The 22,169-nt window shown below is 49.7% G+C and overlaps 1 long non-coding RNA gene across 1 annotated transcript; it reads left to right on the forward strand.

Annotated features, from left to right (window-relative positions):
• Window positions 1-14,097: 14,097 nt before the first annotated feature.
• Window positions 14,098-17,142, forward strand: LOC146833033 (uncharacterized). Its single transcript, XR_014960498.1, has 3 exons — window positions 14,098-14,166; window positions 15,183-15,432; window positions 16,393-17,142. It is a non-coding gene; the product is annotated as an uncharacterized LOC146833033 (long non-coding RNA).
• Window positions 17,143-22,169: the final 5,027 nt, after the last annotated feature.

The raw sequence follows: 22,169 nt of genomic DNA on the forward strand, positions 1-22,169 counted from the left end.
ATAATTAATAATTTATTTAATTTTCCCTTGTGGTCTTCTCTCGAAATCCCCCTCAGCCGCCCCCACCGCCCCACTGCTTTTACCTGCAGTGGCCGCGGCTAGTATACGTCAAGCATTTTCATAATAACAGATTAAGATCAGATTTACGTTTTCCCAGTGGGGCAATCTGGCCTTTAGCCAGATCACCGGCTAGCCGCTATAACCAACTCAGGCCTACCTTCTGTTTTAAACATGAGCCTTTCAGTAAGGAAACCATCAGGCATAAAGTCATAAACTTACAAATGTATACAAAATTACAGTTTGCAAAGCAAAATACTATCTTTCCTAAGGAGGCCTAACAAGGATGATTACACTGCAAATCTAAAGTGGTTCCCAAACTTTTTCAACCCGAAGCTCCCTTGACCTATTCACCATTGGCCGCGGCTCTCCAATATAGTACCTTTTTTTGGCTGGTGGGGGGGGATGTAAACCCGGCCTCGGGACCACTTTCATTTTCTCCGTGAAAATAATTGGGATGAAGCCAATTAAAGTATTATAATCATAGATGTAACAAAATAAAAATAAAACAGTTGTTTATTAAAAAAACCTTAACTGGTTATTTCAGAGACAATACTCTTCAACAATGGGGTCTGCACATAGAATTTTCTAAAACCATTTTTTTGTTTTATACAACTCTAGCTGCATGTTGGAGGAGAAGATATGTTCTCATTGGTGTCATTCAGTTTGATTTCAATTAATCAGTCAAAGAATGACTGCATGCAGTCAGCGCTATCATTTGGGTGTTGCAAATGCTCCATTAGGTTGATAACAGGCGGGTTCCATTTCTTTGATCAGATGACATTGAGATGAACGTTTTCTGGAGATGATTGATTTCTCTTTGACCTAAATTTTGGCCGATAAACAAATTCAGCAGTTTATATGTGCCATGTTTCTCAGGGCTGACGTGAGGGCTGATCTGACATTGTAATTGTATTTATATAGGTCTTACTTCCCCAGACGAGGCATTGAAGCACCTTTTTGGCAAGTCGCGCGCTTCTCTGGAACCCAAGATTAGTAGTTAGTAGGTTAGGACAATTATTTTTCTTGTGCATTCGTTGTGTTAGGTTTGTGCTCTTTATTTCATGAGTGTATAGCAGAGTTTGGAGTAGGGATAGAATGATAGGAATGGATTTGAAAAGGGGAAATAGTAAAGTTTTTTTTGTAAGTTGTGGTTGTGTGTGCTAGTTTGATAGGTCATAGTATTCAGATTGGTTTGGGATGAGACAGGGGGAAGAGAGAGAAGGACAGAAGGGCTTTTTTAATTCCAAAATGTAAATAATTTGTACATGCATTTATATACTATTGACTCAAGAAGGAACATAAATGTCGAGAGCTGTCATTGCCTGTCCATTGGATAGGGTTTTCTTAGGGTCAGGTCTGCTGACCTGCTCTTGTAGGTGCCGAACACTTGTTTAGTAAGAAAGGGAGACAGGTGTAGTACTACTCGGTACTCAAAGCAGAACAGAGCGCGCACAGCAACTTCCACAGGCTTACCACATACCCCAAGGAGAGAGAGCAGAAAAGCAATACCGGCCAGTAAGAGGGAGTCAATGTTTGACATTTGTAAACGCTCTTACTTGGACTGAAGGGAGCGCAGACAATGCCCTTTGGAGGTTTGTGCCCCCAAACGGTGGCATTTATAAAGAGCAGAGTTCACCTAACATAGGCATTTGCACTAGGCAAATACCTAATCCGGGACAATGGCACCAGACTCCAGAAAAATTAAGTTGACATAAAACAGATGATCATGTCCCATAAGGGTAAGTGATTTAAATATGTAATTTACAAGAGGCGTGGATAAAACATACAGGGAAATCCCCGAAGGTGTAGGCAGCGCTGAAGGGAATTGTCACTTGTGTAAAAACTCTGAATATGCAGCGTGCCAGGGCGTGCTCAGGTTGAGGGCAGGAAGGAGCTGGTGCACATAAATTAAAATCCGTCTTTTTCCACAGGCGCAGAATGGTTTGGTCTGCACCTCCCCAGGGTAGGCTGTAAGTGGGTGAAGACAGCAGAGTTAGCACAGGAATGCTCGGAGTAGGTAACACACTGAGATGTGATACGAACACCAACATTCCTGGCTTAGGAGTACACCTTAACTCGCATGCAGCCAGTTGGGGTAAAGCACCCATGAGGTCTGCAGCTTCTCAGGGGTGAGCCTAGGCCAGCCCCCGGCATCATACGCATGTTGGAAGGCCCCACACACCACACTAAACCGGAGCGCCCACACAGGATGACTACCAGGCAGAGTATGACCAGAGAGAGCGGGCAGGGGCCAGGAGGAAGGGTTTCCATCGACAGACATACATCTATATCAAGGACAGGAGGGGTGAGTAAAACAGTACGCTCAACAATAGAAAGAGTTAAAAAACAAACAAAAAGGGGGCGTGGCCTAGCAAGCCATCATGGCGGACGTGTGCTAGGCGAGCTCCGTCCAACTTGATTTCTATCCTACACTTATCCTGACTCCTCCTGACCCCCGTAATCCTGACGGTGACTTTGAAGCACCAACCACCTACAGGTGCTATCCGAGACGAAATTGCGGCACCCGAGACAGCTGGGAGCAGTGAGCCTGAGCCCCACGTGAAGAGCGGCCTGGCGGCCTTGCGCAGGAGCCGGGACGTTGCGTGGTATGGTCCCGGCGAGAGCTGGGTGCCGCGGGTGACTCCTAGTCTCGCCCGTGAGTGCTGCACGCTCTCTAGAGGAGCCCCCCGGGTGAACGAAGAAGTCGGCGGGGGTAGGGTGATTGCCCGACCCCCGGGGGCTCTGCAGAGCGGCTGGAGACAAGCCGCAAGGAAGGAGTACGGTGGCTGGGCCGGGCCATGCTGACGAGGAGCGGAGTGTCGGGGCGGGAGCTGCGGCCTACTGTGGGGATTCCTGGCTGCCAGAGCGCTCGCTTATGGTGGGAGTGGCGGCGGAGAGGTCGGACGCGTAGGCGGTTGAGGATGTATGATCCAACATCGCAAACGGTTACAACGTGTGTTTTTACCACGTCGTTTCTACATCGCAATTACTATTACGTCGCGTGTTTTTTCACCGCATGCCGTTTCAACTCCAATGTGTTTCCCCCTATGGAACAAAGCATTACTATGTATACAAAGGCATTGCGTTACCATTACAACGCGTATTTTTAGGTCTCGCCTGGCTATCGCGTAAGCGATCGCTTAGCAAGACTCTAGTAAGGGGCTCCCAAAAGTGCTCCCAAAAGTGGATTGCATGGCGAGCACGTGCACAATCACGTGCATCGTGCCGCTATGCAATCCGTTTGGCATACTTCAAAGGGCCCGCTCCCCCACCTGGAATGAGCTCCCCTGCCCCCGCCAAGCGCACGCGCCACGCTCCGCCGGGCTTTTCTTGTTTTTCTTGTTATTCTGATGAGTTGACCTTGCTACTTTGAAACCACGCTAGAAAAGCTTACTTTTTAGTTGATCCGGCAGCGTTTACTTAAAAGGCATGCTTTATATCTTTCAACATTTACAAAATGCAGGTGCCTGAACCAACCGGAATACTTAACCATTAATGAGGGGTCTGTCTCTAATGCCGGGATATTATGGGAGGCTCTAAAGCCAACTCTGCGGGCTGTAGACATAGCCTGGTGCGTGGCGGCCCGCAAGAAACGCAAAGATGAGTTGGTGCGGGCCGAGACGGACGTAGAGGCGCTTGAGTGCCAGAGCTGGGAAACAGGAGAGGGGCAGGTTGTGCGACAACTGCTTCTAGCTCAACAGTCTTTTTCTGCTCTCCTGATGGACGAGGCCAGACAAGTCTGGCTGGCAACGCGTAGCAGGATATGTCAATGGGGGGACAAGTCTGGCAAGATGCTGCATCGGCTTTGTCAGGGCACTTTTCACTCTCAGGCCCTACCTGGGGTGTTGGACGAGGCGGGGGTACGGATTACTGACCCTATCGCCATAGCAGAGAGTTTTGCTACATATTATGCAGATCTCTACGCCCCTCTGGAGTGTTTACCGAAGCCTACTATAGACAAATTCATAGCAGACCTGCCACCCAAAGCGGTGTCAGATGAAGTACGGGATAGGCTGGAGCTACCTTTGACGGACGAGGAACTAGGCACTGCCCTGGGTGAGATCAACTCCGGGAAGGCTCCTGGACCCAATGGGCTCCCAAGCGAGTTTTTCAAATGATACAATTTACAGCTGGCCCCGTACTATCGGCTGTCTTGGAAGAGGCCAGGGTGGAGGGCCGGCTCCCCCCGGACTGGAGGCATGCGGAGGTGGTGGTGTTCCATAAGCCCGGCCGGCCCCCGGAGCATCACGCCTCCTATCGCCCCATTTCTCTTTTGAATGTGGAAGCCAAAATCCTGGCCAAAGCGTTGGCTAACCACCTTCTACCCCACATTTCGACACTCGTACACCCAGATCAGGCCGGGTTTATGCCCCGGAGGGCGACTAGACATAACATCAGGCGGGCGCATGTGGCAATGGCGGCTATCCGACAGACGGGGGAGCCGGCGGCACTCCTGTTGGCTGACATGGACAGGGCGTTCAATTTCCTAAGTTGGGTGTACTTGTTCGCTCTACTACACAGACTTAACCTTGGCCCACGCTTCATGTCGTACTTAATGCTTCTATATACAGATCTGACGGCATCGGTGCGGGTGGCGGGGGCGTTCTCTTCCAGCTTGTCTATCAAACCGGGCACCAGGCAGGGATGCCCCCTGTCACCGTATTTATTCACCCTGGCCATGGAGCCGCTGGCGGCGTGGGTGCGCATCGATGCACAGATCAGGGGCTTTGAGTGGGCTCTGGGTCTGTCTGACAGGATCGCACTCTACGCGGACGATGTCCTCTTTTTCCTTACGGCTTTGGACAGAACGGGACTGCGGCTTCTGCGCATCATGCAGATCTTTGGGGAAATGTCTGGCTCTATATGAACCCCCGCAAGTCCACGTTGTGGGTTCTGGGGGACAGGGTGAGAGTAGGCATGTGGGCGTCCACGATTCAGTTGGCTGTGGGGGGCCTAAAATATCTGGGGGTGTTCCATTCGGACGTGCCGTCCATCTCCTGGGAGCGGAACCTGGCACCAATATGGGAGCGAGTCCGTGCAGATATTAAAACCTGGGCGCGTATGCCTTTGACATTGTACGGTAGATCAGCAATATTTAAGATGGTAGCGCTTCCTCGGCTGCTATACCAGCTACAGAATCACCTGTACCCGATCTCACCCAGATGGTTCCGGCAGGTGAATTCTGTGCTTGGGCAGTTCCTGTGGGAGGAGGGAGCAGTGTGTGTAGCGCTGTGCACATGCTTTCTATCCACCTACTGTGGGGGACTCGCGACCTCGGACATTTTCTCGTATTACCAGGCCTCACATTTATTGGTCCTTAACGAGTGGTGGTATGGGGACAGGGGAGACCCGGCATATACGTTGGAACGCCGACTTATGGGGCCTCACACGCTACATACATTTCTTTACTCGGCGCCGCTATGGGGCGCGTTGCCATCAGCCACACGGGTAGTGTTCCAAATCTGGAGGCAGGCGCTACGGCGCATGGGATGGTGGAATACCTTGACTCGAGAAACCCCTTTATGGCATAATGGGTGCCTGCCCGCCCTAGCGGCCCTGCAAGGCTTCCGGGCAGGGATGGTATAGGTATTTCAACCCTGGGTGATGTTACGAGGGACACGACACTCAAGTCCTTTTCAGATTTGCAGGCGGCATTCTGTATGCCCCGGTCCCAGTTTTATCGCTACCTCCAATTCCGCCATGCACTGTCCCCTAGTCTAGAGGGCCTGGAATCTCTCCCTGAATTTAGCCCGTTGAAAGCGTAGGTTTTCATGGGGGATCTGGAGACAAAGAAGATCTCCCGGATCTACCAATCCCGGGTCACTTATTTTTCCCCTACACTTCAGAGGATTTGAGGGGCTTGAAAGGAGGACGTGGGCACACTGGAGGAGGAGGATTGGAGGGAGGCCTTGGCCGCCCCGCGGGGGCAGCTATAGCGATGCTTCTCTGCCTCATTCAATTTAAATACCTACACAGGACCTACTATACATGGGTTCGATTGTGGAGGGCGGGGTTGATTGCTTCCCCGGAGTGTCTGCGATGTGGTAGGGAGGAGGGCACGTTTGTACATACTGTTTGGTGGTGTTTATCCCTGGACCGTTTCTGGAGGGGGGTGTTCTCCTGCCTGTTGGAGGTCTTGGGGTGTGAGCTCCCCCGTACACCACAGTTCGCCCTGCTCCACTTCATGGAGGGAATAGGGGGTAATATTTATAAAAGGCACCTTATGCTACTGGGCCTCACTTTGGCTAAACGTGATATAGCCAATGCGTGGAAGGACCCACGGGCCCCTTCGGTGACAGTATGGAAAAATTGACTGGATTTTTGTATGGGGCTAGAACAGCTAATTTTTGTAGCCAGGGGATGCTCACGTAAGCACTATAAAATATGGAAACGATGGGCGGACTATCGAGGCCTGTGGCTGGAGCCCCCAATTGTTGTGGAAGATCTTTCATTGGGGTAATTGCTGGGACATGTGGGCTTGTGTTGGTGCAGGGTGGGGGAGGGTCTGGGGGGGTGTGCTAAGGCTCTTCTGTTCTATATACAATAGTGGACAGCATTCTGTGGACTTTGTGCGACTCTGGGGGGGGTGTTGGGGGGGCCTTAGGTATATTTTTTGCCTAAAAAGTCGATTGCTTCTTTGCTAACGTAAAGTTTGATACTGCAGCTGTCTCTGGGGTGTAGAGCCCTGAAACATATGTGCAATTTGACAATAAACACGTTTAAAAAAAAAAAAATTAAAAAATCAGTATGCTCTACTCTCTAAGTGCTGGACCGGTTCTAATGCAGCTGCCTGGGTGCCAGAGCATTGCAAGTCAAAGGATTGTGGCGCACAATGGCGCACGCGCCAGATAGTGCCAGTAGGAGGGGCAAACCTTCTCTTCTTCTGGGGTAGGGCCGGGTCCTGCCGGTGCTCTGCACCGCCACTCCTTAAAAGCAGGTACTGAGATGGGTCCCTATCGGGCCCTCCATTCTCGCCCCCACTCTCAGGATGGAAAAAAAATCTTACCTCTGCAGCAGTTCACTGCTTTTGATGTAACTTTAATTTTTTTGCAGTTCTATATTGCAAAATTCCAGGTGCTTTACATGAGTACCAACAAGGACATATTCATTCCTTTTTTGGTAGTCACGAGCGATTAAGGGATTTGCCTAGAAACACATGCTGTTGAGCTGACCGGAGACTAAAACCAGCTTCCTCACCTCCGAAGTTGGCAGCTCAAGCCATTACGCCGCAACCTCTCACACAAGAGCTAAAGCATTTTCAATATTAAGTACAACGAAGCCATAGCTGTATGTATGCATGCAGAATGTTTATCTTATGCAACTAACAGCCTCTGACACAGCCAATAGTCCTGGCTTGTTGCAGGTGTGATGTTACTTGCTGTATGTATTATGTGGAGGCAATGACAGAAGCAGCAAAATAATACCAGTCGGGCGGCCCACTAACCTAAGCACAGATTATATCGGACACGCCGCTTTGAGAGACGGCCCAGTTGTTTCATCCCACATAAAGCCCTGGAAGGGGCATACAGCTAACTGCTGGCCATGCTCAGGTGTCTGTAAATAAAGCATGTCCGTGGTATTTTCTATTTCCCTCAGCTGAGAGGTCTGGTTGGGATTTCAAGCGTTTGAGGCCTGGCTTTCCGGCAGCGGGCACCCTGTGTGATTCCGGACTGCTGTCCTTGAATATCATTCCTCACATAACTATGAATCGTTGCATCCAATCCAAGGAACCAACAGTGCTGTTTTCAAGGATAGGTTTACAAAGTTTCTAGTTGGTAAGGTCTCCCGTCCATCGAGACTACTTTACCAGCAGAGGAGTCTCGCTCGACCAGTGCTGCAGTGGAGAGAGAAGTGATGACAGGTAAAGCAGTAGCGCTCAGCGGAGTGGCGTTTGAGCGCCACCTAGTGAAAGAATATGAGTTTCGACGTTGTTGCCAATCCAGCTGCGAACTACTGAGGCTAATTTAGCAGTTAAAGGAAATGAAAAAGTGTGGATACCCGGAAGAAGGAGCGAAATCCGTAGTAGAATCCACTCGCGCTATATCATCTTCCAAACTTTCTCTGTGGGAGAAGTCATTTTGCTAGCGGGATTTTTTTCGAATTTAGCACTGCGACTATTGAATACCATTAAAAGACTGTAGACAACTCTGTGCCTTCAACCCAGAGGAATGCAATGTGCAAAGCGCATCTGCTCGCGGCGCCCTGTGGTGTCGTTAGGGACAGTTACCACGGGCCTCTGTTGCACAGACCCTCGCACGTGGACAATGAGACACCGGACACTTGGATGTATTTGTTGCTCCGTCACTGCTGCCGTGGCTCTTCTGCCTACGTGCACGCGTGACGTCATATTTATTGGGGATCGATACACGTGACCTGACGCGCACGCCATTGCGTGTCACGTCAGTACTACTATCGCGACACTACATTCCTCCCCAACACACAAAACAATAATAACAACCCAAAACATGTGACGGCATTTTAAAACATGACCGGCAGGTCCCTTCGTAGTCATCAGCCCTGCGCTAGACATTTGCAATTCTAAACCCTCTCAAACAAAAACCAAAACAGTCTTACTTGACGTAGTCTCGTAAACGACAGGAGGGCTCAGGGTGCGGCCTCAGGTCATATCGCGGTCCCCCACAGTCCGAAACGATACCCCGGCCCCTACTCACGGAGTCACCATCTGCGCCACCATCTCCAGCCTCTGGCGCGCCAGCTACCTCGGGTGGCGTATTCTCTGGCTGGTGGCCTTGCTGCGGTGCGGCAATTCCATGACTCAGGGAGTCCGCTCCTCCGCTTGCCTGGTCCGCATGCTCAGCAAGTTCTAAGAATCTCTCCTCTCGCGGCGTGTGTCTCGGGGGACCATCTGGGCGTCGTTCATCCGTTCCAGGGGGCACTGGGATTTTCTTGAAATATGAAATGTTCCTCGTTATCTTCTCGGTACCTTTCCTGGCTGTCACGCACGTGCCCCTGACCTTCTCCACTGTCCATGGTTGTGGTTCAAAGTTCAAACGAAACTTGCCCCCTGGCATCCGATTTCGGATCAGTACATTGTCACCTGGGACTAGGGGTGAGGACACAGCCCGCCGTCGGGCGTCGACTTGAGCAAAGGCCCCGCGTCGGTGCTCATCAATGGCACTGTCGTTGGGAGCTTCGGGCTTCCATTCTGGGTGGTGCGGTATGGTGTCAGTGACAACCCGCCCCATCAGCAGATGGGCCGGTGCTACTCCCGTGATAGAGTGGGGCGTCTGGCGATAGCTGCGGAGAAATGTAAAGATTGCAAGTTCCACAGATTGGTTCTTCTCGTGGGCGATCCGTATCACTTTGTTGAGTGTCCTCATGAAGCGTTCAGCCTCTCCGTTCGCTTGAGGCCATCGGGGGGTGATTCGCCGGTGATGAACTCCTAGAGTCTGTAGGTACGCCGCGAAGTCCTAGCTCTGAAAAGGTGACCCATTGTCGGTTCTGATCTCCTTGACTATGCCGTGTGTTGCCATGATCTTTTCAAGCTTCGGGATTACTTCCTGGGCACTCAACACAGTCAGTATTTCCACTTCGGGATACTTGGAGTGATCGTCTATGGCAACCAGAGTGTGCCGTCCGTCCGGCAGGCTGCCAAAATCGACGCTTATCTTCGACCAGGGCCTCCTAGGGCGAGGCTCCATCACGACAGGGGCTGGCCGTGGCACTTCCCCCGTTACCTGACACGCCTGGCATTCTCGAACGGTGGCCTCCACTATCTCGTCCATGAGAGGGAACCACACTTTGGTTCGGAGCCTTGACTTGGTCTTGACCATACCTTGGTGACCAATGTGGGCCAGATCCACCACTCTCTGGGTGAGGGACGTCGGGATGACCAACCTGTGGCCTCTCAACAAACATCCTCTGTCGTCTTCCGTCAGCTCAGTTCTTACATTGTATAGGCTCTCCATTATTTGTTTCGCCCGAGGCGTTAAACTTTTCCACTCCTCTCTGGCGCGGGTCCAGCTGTTGTTTTGGACCGCCACTCTTGCTCTTTGTAGGCACTCATCTTCGCTGGTGGCCTGTGACAGGCTGGCCATGGACACTGGCCTGGGACACGACCGCGCAGTGATGGAGCGGACGTACTCTTCTGTTTCTGCCGCTTCCTTCATCTCTTGTGGAGTTGCTGTGCGAGGGTGGCGAGATAGGTAGTCCGCCGGGTTCCGGGCGCCCGGTTGGTACTCGATCTTGCAGTTATAATCTTGCAGTTGCAACATCCATTTCTCGATTCTTAGCGGCGGCTTAGTGGACGTGCCCGCAAACAGGGATACCAGTGGCTTGTGGTCTGTGGTCACAACAAATGGTTTGCCGTAGACATACAGGTGGAAGTGACGACACCCCCAATGAATGGCGATCGCCTCTTTTTCTATTTGTGAGTATCTCTGCTCAGTTTCTGTAAGTGACCGGCTGGCAAATGCCACCGGGGCCCATTCCTCGGCACTTGTCTTCCGTTGTAGCAGGACTGCGCCCAACCCGACTGGACCGGCGTCGACGGCAATTTGTGTCAGCTTGGCCGGATCGAAGAATGCCAACGTCGTGGCTTCTGAGAGCGCCTGTTTGATTTCTTCGAACGCTCGCTCCTGGTCACTGTTCCATGTCCAGGGGGTGGACTCTTTGGTGAGCTCTCTTAGTGGCGCCGTGAGGTTCGCCAGGTCCTTGATGAACCTGCCACAGTAGTTCACCATCCCTAAAAAGCTCCGCACCTCCGTGATGTTTGCGGGGGCGGCCGCTTCCTTGATGTCCTTTACCTTGTCCGGATCCGGGTTGACACCATCTGCCGAGAAGGTGTAGCCGAAGAACTGGATCTTCCTACACAGAAACTCGCACTTCTCCCGATGCAGTGTAAGGCCTGCATCTCGTATGCGTCGTAGCACCTGCACCAGCCTCTCATTGTGTTCCGCCACGGTCGTGGCATGCACCATGATGTCATCGCTGACGTTGATCGCTCCGGGGATTCCTGCGATAAGTTCTTGTATCACGTTCTGGAATACTTCAGCAGCGCTCAACACTCCGAAGCTCAGCCGCGTGTACCGCCTTAGACCTACATGCGTGGAGAACGTGGTGATGTTCCGGGACGCTTCGTCCAGTACTAGTTGGTGATACCCAGAGCGTAAGTCCAACTTTGAGAACCATTTGGCGCCTGCCATTTCCCCGACGATGTCATCGATGGTCGGAGTGATGTGTCGCTCCCTTTTGATGGCAGCGTTGGGGAGCCGCATGTCTACGCATATTCTGACAGCGCCTGGTTGCTTGGGTTTCTTCGCTACAACAATTGGCGACACCCACGGGGTCGGTCCGGACACTTTCTCGATGATTCCCGCCGCCTCTAGCTTCTTCAGCTCGGCTTCCACCAGTGGCCTGAGGTGAAACGCTATGCGGCGATGCCGGAGTGCTATCGGCTGAACAGTGGGGTCGATGTGTAGGTGGACCTCTTTGCCTTGGAACTTGCCTATTCCGTGAAAGATTTCCTCGAACTCCTCCAAGGTGTGGTGTACTGACTCTTGGTGTACCCCAAATGCGAACGTTACCACTCCCAGATCTTCTGCCGCTCGGCAGCCCAGGAGCATGCCTTGCCCGTCTACGGTAACATAGATATTTGACGTGATTGACCGCGTCCCATGGGATATCACAGTCCTGAACTTTCCCCGCACCTTTAACGGTTCCTCCTGTCCGTATGCGAACACCGTGATCGTCGAGGGATGGAGTGCTGGCTGTGGGTGCATGGATCTGTGCATCGCAGCGGCCATGATATTGATGCTGGCTCCTGTGTCTACCACCGTCGTGACTTCCTGTGACCCTACTCGGATGCTGCATTGCGGCAGCCTCCTAGTCCGGCGTGCCGCCGTGCCTATCATGTGTACTCTGTGTATTACCTTTTCTTCCTCTTCATCATCGTCCATGTCACTGGCCCCCGGGCCTCCTTCCTCAACCGTGTTGACGGCTTGGCGGGGTCTTCGGAATTTCTTCGACCGGCACACTTTCTCAAAGTGGTTGAAGCGTCCACACCCCCTGCACTTACTCCCTCGTGCTGGGCACTCTGCTGGGGTGTGGAGCGAGCCACCGCAATACCCACAGGACTTGGGTTGCTCTTGAGCGGCCGGGCCTGGTCCTCGTCGGGGCCACCTCTGTTTTGGCTTGACTGCCACTGCGTTGACCGGCTCGGTCTTCACTGGCGCTTGTAGGGCCGCCTCCATGTGCGCAGCGCGCGCTTTAGATAGTTCCTTCGTTCGGCCCATTGTCAAGATATCAGCTAGGGGCTTACCGGATTCCTCTAGGATCCTTTCCCTCAGCTTGACGGACGCGCACCCTTGTATTATCTGGCCTCTTATCTCCTCCGTCTCATCCCGAAACCCGCAGGTGGCCGCTAGGTTCTTTAGACGAGCGTAGAATTTGTCGAGCGACTCCTCCGGCAATTGGCGTGCTTGGCGGAATATGAAACGTTCATAGTCGCGGTTTGCCATTGGTTCGAAGTACTCGTTGAGCGCCGCTATTAACGTCGTGTGCGTCTTGGGGGTGTTTTCCGCAAGCGTCTTCACTATGTTGTGAATCTCCTTCCCGCCAAGGTGAATTATCATTGCGCGTTTTTGGTCTCTTTGGACCTTCGTGGCCTCAAAGAAGATGCGCACTCTATCCTCCCAGTCTCTCCATCGGGCTGCTACCGCTGATGGGGACCCCTCGACGGAGAATGGCTCAATTGGCGGGATGTTTGCCATGTCGCACGTGCGTGGCTTGCGCCGGGCGAGACCTCCTGGTCACGTGCGCTTTTTGCGCCGGGCGAGACCTCCTCCAACCCTTGACAGTGATGGCTCCCAGATATGGCTCCCACGTGGGTGGCAGGACCTTCACCCCGGCTGTGTGTGACCTTCCCCCGGTGATCTTGGTATATCAGGGATATGAGGATCATTCAGCGCTTTGCCCGTATTAAACTTGGGCCTCTCATGCAGGCTGGGTGTGGCGATCTTCCTTGCCCCTCAGGCAGCACTTGAATCAGGCCCTCACGCGACCACACGACTTGCTGGCGGCGAGAAGCAAGGCTCACCAGTACTCAGGCAGCTTCAGGCAGGAGGCAGGGTGTGGAAGGCGCTCCGCGCGCCACAGGCCAGCGGGGGCGGGGCGCACGTGTTCACAGTAGCGCGCTGGGGCGCCGATGCAGCAGACGTCCCTCACGCGTTCACCTTGCTGACCGGGAGCGCTTCGACGCCTCCGCGCTCTTCCGCCACAGGCCAGGGGGCGCGGGGACAGCAGCGCGTTCCAGCGGGGCACGAGCACCGCGAGCGGGGACCGCTCACCGGCCGCCACACCAACTGAACGCAGGGAGCAATAGCGAGGGCACGCCCACCCTCGTCGCCACTTTGTGGTGTCGTTAGGGACAGTTACCACGGGCCTCTGTTGCACAGGCCCTCGCACGTGGACAATGAGACACCGGACACTTGGATGTATTTGTTGCTCCGTCACTGCTGCCGTGGCTCTTCTGCCTACGTGCACGCGTGACGTCATATTTATTGGGGATCGATACACGTGACCTGACGCGCACGCCATTGCGTGTCACGTCAGTACTACTATCGCGACACTACACGCCCCTGGCTTGTTTTGATGACGCAACGAGTGCCGAGGCGCACAAATTGGGAACTGCCATGCTTTGTCCGAAGAGGAAAACCAATATCAAAGTTCTTGCAGACTTTGGTAACCTCCAGGGGCGGCTCTTGCGCTATAGGCTGAGGAGCATTGCCCCACTGCCTTTCAGCACGGCAATAAAGGAAAAATAAATTAATAATAACGCGCTGTTAGTATCATTTTATTTTTCCGTACCGAGGCAGTTTTGTGGAGTGGGGCTGGTCAGCACAAGGTGGAGCAGTGGTGGGCACCCTCCTAAGTGTGCAATGTTTTGCTGGCCAAACAGTCATGCGCTCCACCCACAGCCTGGGTGGAGAACAAACATGCCCAGGCTCCCATTCCCTGACTGAGTGAGTGAGTGCAGCAGTGTGATTGGCTTAGGGGAGCCTGGGTGCTTCCTGTTCTCACAGAACCCAGGAAGAGGACAGAGAGGACGGAAGAGAGGCCGCGGCTGGCTAGCCAGCCGTCCGGCAGGTAAGAGATCTTTAAAAAAAAATGTAACCCCACCCTGCTACTGCTTCCCAGGAGCAACCACCACTGGAGATTCCTTGTCACCAAATACCTCTCTGCATATTTTGATATGAATCATAACAATCCACCTTTAAATGTGTATTGTTTTTAACATATGGTTTTCACAATCAATATGTAAGATTTACTGCCTTTATCATACCTTTTCATAGTAAACGGATCAAGCCTTGAATAATGACTAGCCACCATAACAGACACCATCCTTCTGTATTGTATTTTATTGTAGCATTTGTATAATGCTACCCACCCTGATGTGGAACTCATCCACATGGATAGAAAGGTACACTGAATAGAGTTTGTAGTTGGAAAAGTATTGTTTTTAACCTCAGTGAGATGTGATTTCATGTTGTACATGAAGGCCTTCGAGGTGTGGTTATCGTGTTGTAGGACGCAGATCCTGGTGGTGTGATGGGTGAGGGTATGTGAAAGATAAACACGCAAATCATAATTGTAATAAGGAGTAAAACACTACTACATATAGGAAGCTACACAGCTCCATCATTAACCATAGAAGCAGCCTATGCTGTATCTATGTACACCAAAAAAAGGGGGTAATCAGAGACGGCATAGTAATTAATATGACATCATGTGCCAGGCAAAGGATGAGTGAATGAGGTAAAGGATGCTAAAAAGTCAGGAATGGTACTTGACGATATGAACAGCCATGCACTAATTTAGGTCGAGCTTAGCCAGCTCGCATGCGCTGACTGAAAGACCTGCTGTAATCAGTTTAGCAGTGTAATCCGCCTGCCGCTTGACATTGGTTAACTCCTGCATTGCTCTTCTTTCTTGGTTCCTTATTGGTTTTTGCTCCTGATACATCACTTCCGTTACATGACGAGGAACACCGACCAACTAGAGATTACTTACGCTGTAGTGTTTTTATGTGTTTGGTTTGGGGACTACTTTTTGTTTATTGTGTATAACTTTAATATGCATTGGCACCCCACTTCATGTTTTAGTACAGCGCCCTCTATCCTGGCATCTGCCTGCTGATGCTCTCCCTTGGCCAGCCCTGTCGGCCTGTCATTCAGCAGCACCAGCGGCGACAGCTCTATGTCGGATGGGCTCTGCTCGTGGCACTCCAGTGCCCATGTGTCGGCTACCTCCTTGTGATGACACTAGCTTGGCTTCTGCAGCACCGAACTGGGGCAAGGCTAGTAGTATTGAGAGCATGCTTTATCCCCCACCGCACAACACTTCGATCTGCTTGTGAGTACCTTTATTTGTTTTCGTTTTATACCAATGCGTTGGCATAACACACACCTCCAATTGGTGTTTGGTCCAACATGGTGTATGTTGTATGCCTTAAGCATCGATTTGAAACAAGTCCCAATTTCTTGGGCCTGGTTCGATGGCACAGCTGAATGAAGGGCATATTGTTACCAATCATTGCAAACACACGCAGAGTGGGCTTTTGCTTAGCCATGACATGCATTGTAAGTAGAAAGCAATCCCTTTTCAGTTTTTTCAAAGGGCAGCAGACTTTTTCAATGTCTTGAATTTGGTGCGAATCACAAATGTACATACAGGTTTGCACAGGCATGCATGCATAAATCAGCTACTTAAAACGAAACAAGCATTGGTAATAAGTCTAAGGCCTCTTTGTGAAGATGGATTGTTGTATGTAGATAGAATAGCCAATTAGTAAGACAATCGGGCCTTTCCAGTGATAGTTCAGTTGAGCAACACAACTGTCTTGGAAAAGAAAGCTTGGTCTAATGTTTTCCCATCACCAGTTTTTAGTCCCAGTTACAGAGGTGTGCATAAAATTCTCCTACCTGGGTCGTACGTGCAGCTCTGGGCATAGCAGCGGGTTTTATCCTGCTTGTGTCCGAATTATTTTCAGAACCCAAACCACGCCTTGATTTTACTTTTAAAGTACATGAACATATCTTCATTAGCACACTGTGATCTTGGACAACTTCATTAGTAACGCTTATAAGGGAGAGATAAGTCATGGAGTGTGTCTATGTGTCTAGGCTTACACTCGGTGTGCAGTTGACTGTGCAGCGCACATCGCTATTTCGGATCCTCCTTGGCACAAATATATTTGTTTAATTAATGCTTGTGAAATTATAATAGCATCATTATTTTCTTTAAGGAAAATAGTTGAAGACGATTTTCCTAATATACAGAAAATTAATAAACAATATGGCCGACCCCCTTCAGGTACTGCAGGAGAAGTGGGTGAGTGATGGGATTGAGATCGATGATGAAGACTGTCAGGAGGCGGTATCATCTCCCAGAGTGGTCGCAATACCGGCGCGCCTTCGTCTGGTGCAGCTAAAAATCCTTTAGCGTGTGTACATCACCGGGCCGCGATTGGTCCACATGGGTGTTACTGACAGAGGGGATTGTAGGAGAGGGTGCGGTCACCTGGGAACCTTTTTGCACATAATTTGGGAGTGCAAGTTTGTCAGCCGTTTTTGGCGCAGGGTACACAAGGTAATATTCACAGTGCTACATGTCCGTCTTTCACCGGAGGCGAGGCGCTGCCTCCTTAACATCTGGGAACCCACAGACCTCAATACGCACCAGACACAATGGGCTACCCTAGGATTTATGATTGCAAAAAGAAATATAGCTCAATTGTGGGGAGCGGCAAAACCACATACACTAGAGGCATGGGAGAGAGATCTAGATTGGTGTATGTTTCGGGAGAAGACGGTATATGTTGCAAGGGGTTGCCCCAAAAAGTGGATACATATCTGGAGCCCTTGGAATAGTTTTCGGGGTGACATCTGTACGCCGCCTGAATGCCCTGAATCATATGTTCCCTCCACCCCGTGAAGTTATGTCCTAACGTAATCTTTGTCTCCCCCGAATCGTCATTGTATATTTCATTTTGGTGTCCTCTGTATTGTTTATATGAACCAATGCTTGTTTTCAATAAAAAGAATTATATATATAAAAAAAAAATGTTGAATTATGGCACATGCGTCACTATTCGACAAAGGCTACATAGTGAATTAATAGCACAAAACATCCTGCCGTTACCGGGGATGATGCTTCAAAAATCTTTTAGGTAAAGACATGGTTTGAACTAGTGCTATGTCTAATTGCAAAGTTAACAACTGGAATAAACACACTTTTAACAGAAAATGATTTGTCAAACAATTTGAGATAAAGCCTGCATTCCAACCTAAGTTCCATAGATAATTGGGTTGCTGTATGCCTTTATTTTTTGTGTTCACTCCTTGCAAGCTACTCCCTTCGTATGGGGAATCAGTGCTCCTCTGAAGTTTAAAAAAATGCACATTCTTTGAAGATATCTTTTGTCTCACTCCTTAAGCACTGCTAACTGGTTTGTGTCCATCATAAAGCAATAGAGGTGTCTCATGCTGAATGAAGATTCAGTTCGGATTTCTGTGGTGCTCTTCTTGCCCAGGCTACAGTATGTTTAGGACTCTGTCCCCAGTCATAAATGTCATGAAGACGTTTTTGGCCTACTTATGTGAATATCCCAGACCACACTTTCTGTGTAAAGTACTTGCTATAGAATCAGTCTTTCATTCTCTGCTCAGTTGACAGACCCAAGTTCTGAGTGGCTTTTTGAAATGCAGAACACGGCTCATCTGTTTTACACTGACATTCATAGTGATGGTGGAACTGCGGATAGTAGCGTTAAAAATAGACAGCCTGCCGACAGATGTGAACATTGTGAAGTGAGAAGGAAGCCCCTATGAGGATTTTAGGTAGGGTGAGAAGCAACTGCCTTAACCAGCTCACTGTGAAGCAGAATCTGGTGCAATAATTGCCACGGGGGTTAATGGGTTGGAGCCGTGCTAATAAGATGGGCTTTGTTTGCACTTTGATTCGGGCAGGTGAGATGTGTTTTCGTGGGTTATTATAGCCGGTCTTTGTTAGTTATTATTTATTCTATCAATGTATTGAGTTAGAGTCTGTGTCGGCTGTGGCAGAGCCTTAAAGATACTTTTACAAGGCAGGAGGTTGTTAAAAGTCCTGTAATATTGTTTAGATGCAAGTTCTCCTTGAGCTGGTCTTCTGGAGTTCTCTAGCATTTTTCTGCTTCAATTCGTCCTCATATTTGCTCTTTTAGACTGGCCTCTTCACAAGTTGCTATCGCCAGAGATGGTGCGTGAAGTGCTCAACATATTCAGTACAGCTCTCAGCACTATCTAATCGCTATACCACATAATTCCAAAACACAAATACTGTAAACACCACACAATCCCAGCATACAACTAACAATTACAATAACACCAAAATAATACTTCCATAATCTATACCTCACATGCCCACTACCCCCTAACATCTTACAATTCCACTACCCTCTCACGTCAAACTCTCCAAATCCACCTCTACTCTCCAAACTACCTACTAACACATTCTAGCTTCAAATAAATACTAAAACTAATTAGCACTTACACTACTCCCTCTCTCTCACAACACTATCTCGCTCTCTCACACACTAATCTATCATTTCTCATATTTGTTCACTTCATGTCTTTCAGCAGTTCGATGACAAATAATTCTCTAAAAATTAGCACCTCTAACACACACTACCATCCTCTACTTTTGGTGTCTACTGCCCACACAAACATGGCCTCTTTATAAGTCTTCAACATTCTCAATACTTCTTTCATTTTTTCACACACATTTTTTTCTACTACTCTCTCTAGTGTTCACTCACCATTTCAAACTCAAACTTCCGATCCCACTCCATATTATTTTCAATATATTTCACTCAAGCCTCAGCAATATCTATTCACCATACCACATAATTCTAAAACACAAATATGCTAAACACCACACAATTCCATAATTTACAATTCCAATACAAACAACATAATATCACTACAAACAACATACATCCACTCCACTGCAAGCAAATGAACATACGAAAAAAACATTATCATTTGCAATACCAATAGCTCTAACTTTCACAAATGCGAGACCGATTGCATTGCAAATGCTTGTTTTTCTTAAGGCATGGATACTGTCTGCTGTTGAACAAAATACACTCCATGAACGAGAAAGGAAGTTGACAAGAAATCTAAGCTGGCAATCTGAGCAGACGCTAAACAATTGTTCAAATTCCACCTTCTGCTGGACCCAAGGAAGCCAACATTTTAAGCAGGGGTTTGTGCCTCAAGACCTTCTTAATCTCCCAAAGGCCGACAAGCACCAGTTGGACGAGCCCTTGTCTGGTCATGGCACAGACCCTACCCTAGCTAGCATCCTACACATGCGAGGACCAGAGACAAAGCACTTGGTTGGTTGCTGCCCTAACAGTGCAGAAGCGAAATGGCCTGTCTCATGTTACCCATCTGTCCTCACTCCTTCATGTGAGAGCAGTACTTTTCTTAAATCACAGGCACCCTTGCTCTTTCTGCTTTACATATGCAGCTATCCTCCTGACCTAGAGGATCCTTCCAGACAACTTCCACCTTCATTATAATTAGTGAACAGCATTTCACAATATAATGAGACAATGTGGTGAAAGGAGACTTACACTCCTACCAGTGTTTCAGCCAGGACAGCAGTATGGCACAGAATTTGAATTGTCTGATTGAAGTGTCCAATAAAAAATCACTCTCTCAGCCTACTGAAATTCTGGTGTTGAATAACAAAAAGCAAATAATTTTGTAATCGCAAAACAAAGCAACATAGATTTGTACTCACAACTTTAATTGTGCATATAATGCTAACTCACCTCAAAATCGCATTACTTTTACACATTTTCTTCACATAGCCAATGCAGTCATGGAACAGAAAGTGAAACTACTGATAATAGAAGATGGAGCAGGTACCTCTCATTTTCATGAGGAACAGTGGAAAGATAGAATCTGCTTTTATTAGCATTAGAGTGTTAGAATTAGTAGGCACCTAGCCTGCCACTTGCCTGTGGCCTCTAGTTTCTGCTTGTTCCGGCCAGATCCAGTGACACCACTGCTACCTGGGTGTTCCCGCCATCAGAAGTCCAGCCCACCCCAGTTCCTTCTTAATGCAAGTTGCAGCACAACTGCACTAATAGACACCTGGGCACCTAGTCTGTGGCCTCTAATTCCTTCTTGTTCCAGCCTGATCCAGTGACACCGCTGCTGCCCAGGTTTTCCCATCTGGGTTTTCCCACTCAATGTTCTTCCCACCAACAAAAGCCCCACCCACCCCGGGAGCTACTTAATGCAGCCCACAGCGCAATCACACTAGTAGGCACCTGGGCACCAAGGCTGCCATTTGCCTGCTGCCTCCAGTTCCTGCTTATCCCAGCCTGATCCAGTGACACCATTGCTGCTTAGGCTTTCCTGGCTGGGTTTTCCCGCTCACCGTTCTTGCCACCAACAGAAACCACTGCCACCCTAGGACCTACTTAATGCATGCCACAGTGCAACTGTGCTGCCAATGTCAAGCCCATCTGCGCCCATCCTCGCCTGGACTGCACCCACCGCCATGACCCCTGCCCGCCCGCCCCACAGATATACCATGGGCAAGCTCTACACCCTCGACACCGAACGCCCCAACAAACACTGCCACCGCGCCGACCTTTCACCTGCACTAACTGATACTTCACCTGCCACAGAAGGCACCATCCCACCGACCAGCCCTATGCTGAAAAACACCACAGACACCACCTGAACAAAAACACCAACCTGCATGCACCATTCTCAATACACACTCATTATGCAAACACACGACTGAGATTTGGGACCTCATCTCCATCCTCACACCCCACGCCCTCTCCCTCACTGAGACCTGGCTAAACCCCACTTCCACACCTGATATTGCCACTACAATACCCGAAGGATACAAGATCACCCACTGTGACCGCATCAACAACCATGGCAGAGAGGTCGCCATCATACACAAGGAATCCGTCCAATGTACCACTACAAATGACGACAACGCCCCAGCCATGGAACTTCTCAACTTCCGACTCCAAACAGACAGCAACACCACCATCAGGGGCACCCTCGCCTATTGTCCTCCAGGACCATATCCAGCCTTCTGCAACTTCATCACCCCCCTTGCGTAGATTCCAACAACTACATTTTCATCGGCGACCTCAATTCGACTGCCACAATGATATCCACACTACCAACCTCCTCGACAGCTTGAACAACATCAGACTCACCCAACTTGGCCATAACCTCACTCATACCGCAGGCTACAGGCTAGACTCCATATTCACCTCTAGCAACTGCATCAGGTGCAGCCACACCAAGGAACTCACCTGGACCTACCACTTCATCGTTCACTTTAACATAAATCACCAGCTCATGGACCACTGCCCCCAGTCTGTCCAATACCTCCCACCAGAGCTGGAGAAAATGCTTAAAGGACACATGGATCAATACCCTCAACATCACCCATCACATCTGCTCCAAAAACCTAGACCAGAACGTCAGAAACTTCAGCAATTGGATCACCAACTGCACCAACAGCATCACTCCCATTGGCAACAATACCCACAGAAGGTCAACCAAGCAGGCCATCTAGTACACTGAAGACCACAGAACCACTAAACAACATTGTAAACAACTGGAAAGGAGATGGCGCACCAGGAAGGACACAACCAACAAGACCACCTTCAAGACAGACCACGACCTCTACCACAGACAGTTGAAAGGATCGAAGAAAAAGCACTTAGTGTCACGCATCAAATCAGGCTCCAATAACAGCAAAGAACTCTTCAACATCGTTAAAGAATTCTCCAACCCTCAGCTGCAACAAACAACATTACCACCTCACAGGAACTCTGCAAAAACCTTGCAAACTTCCACAAGATTACCAACATCTACAGAAACTTCAAACCCCATCCCTAGGTCACCAACGTCTTCAAGCAACACAACAACCATGCTACCTCCACTGACATCCGACTAACCGAATGGAGCCACCTCACCCCACAAGACATCGCCTTCATCATGAACTCGGTCCATTCAGGGGCCCCAAACGACCCATGCCTTCACCACATCTTCAACCTT

This window comes from Triturus cristatus, chromosome 4_2, assembly GCF_964204655.1.
Source record: "Triturus cristatus chromosome 4_2, aTriCri1.1, whole genome shotgun sequence".
Taxonomy (NCBI): Eukaryota; Metazoa; Chordata; class Amphibia; order Caudata; family Salamandridae; genus Triturus; species Triturus cristatus.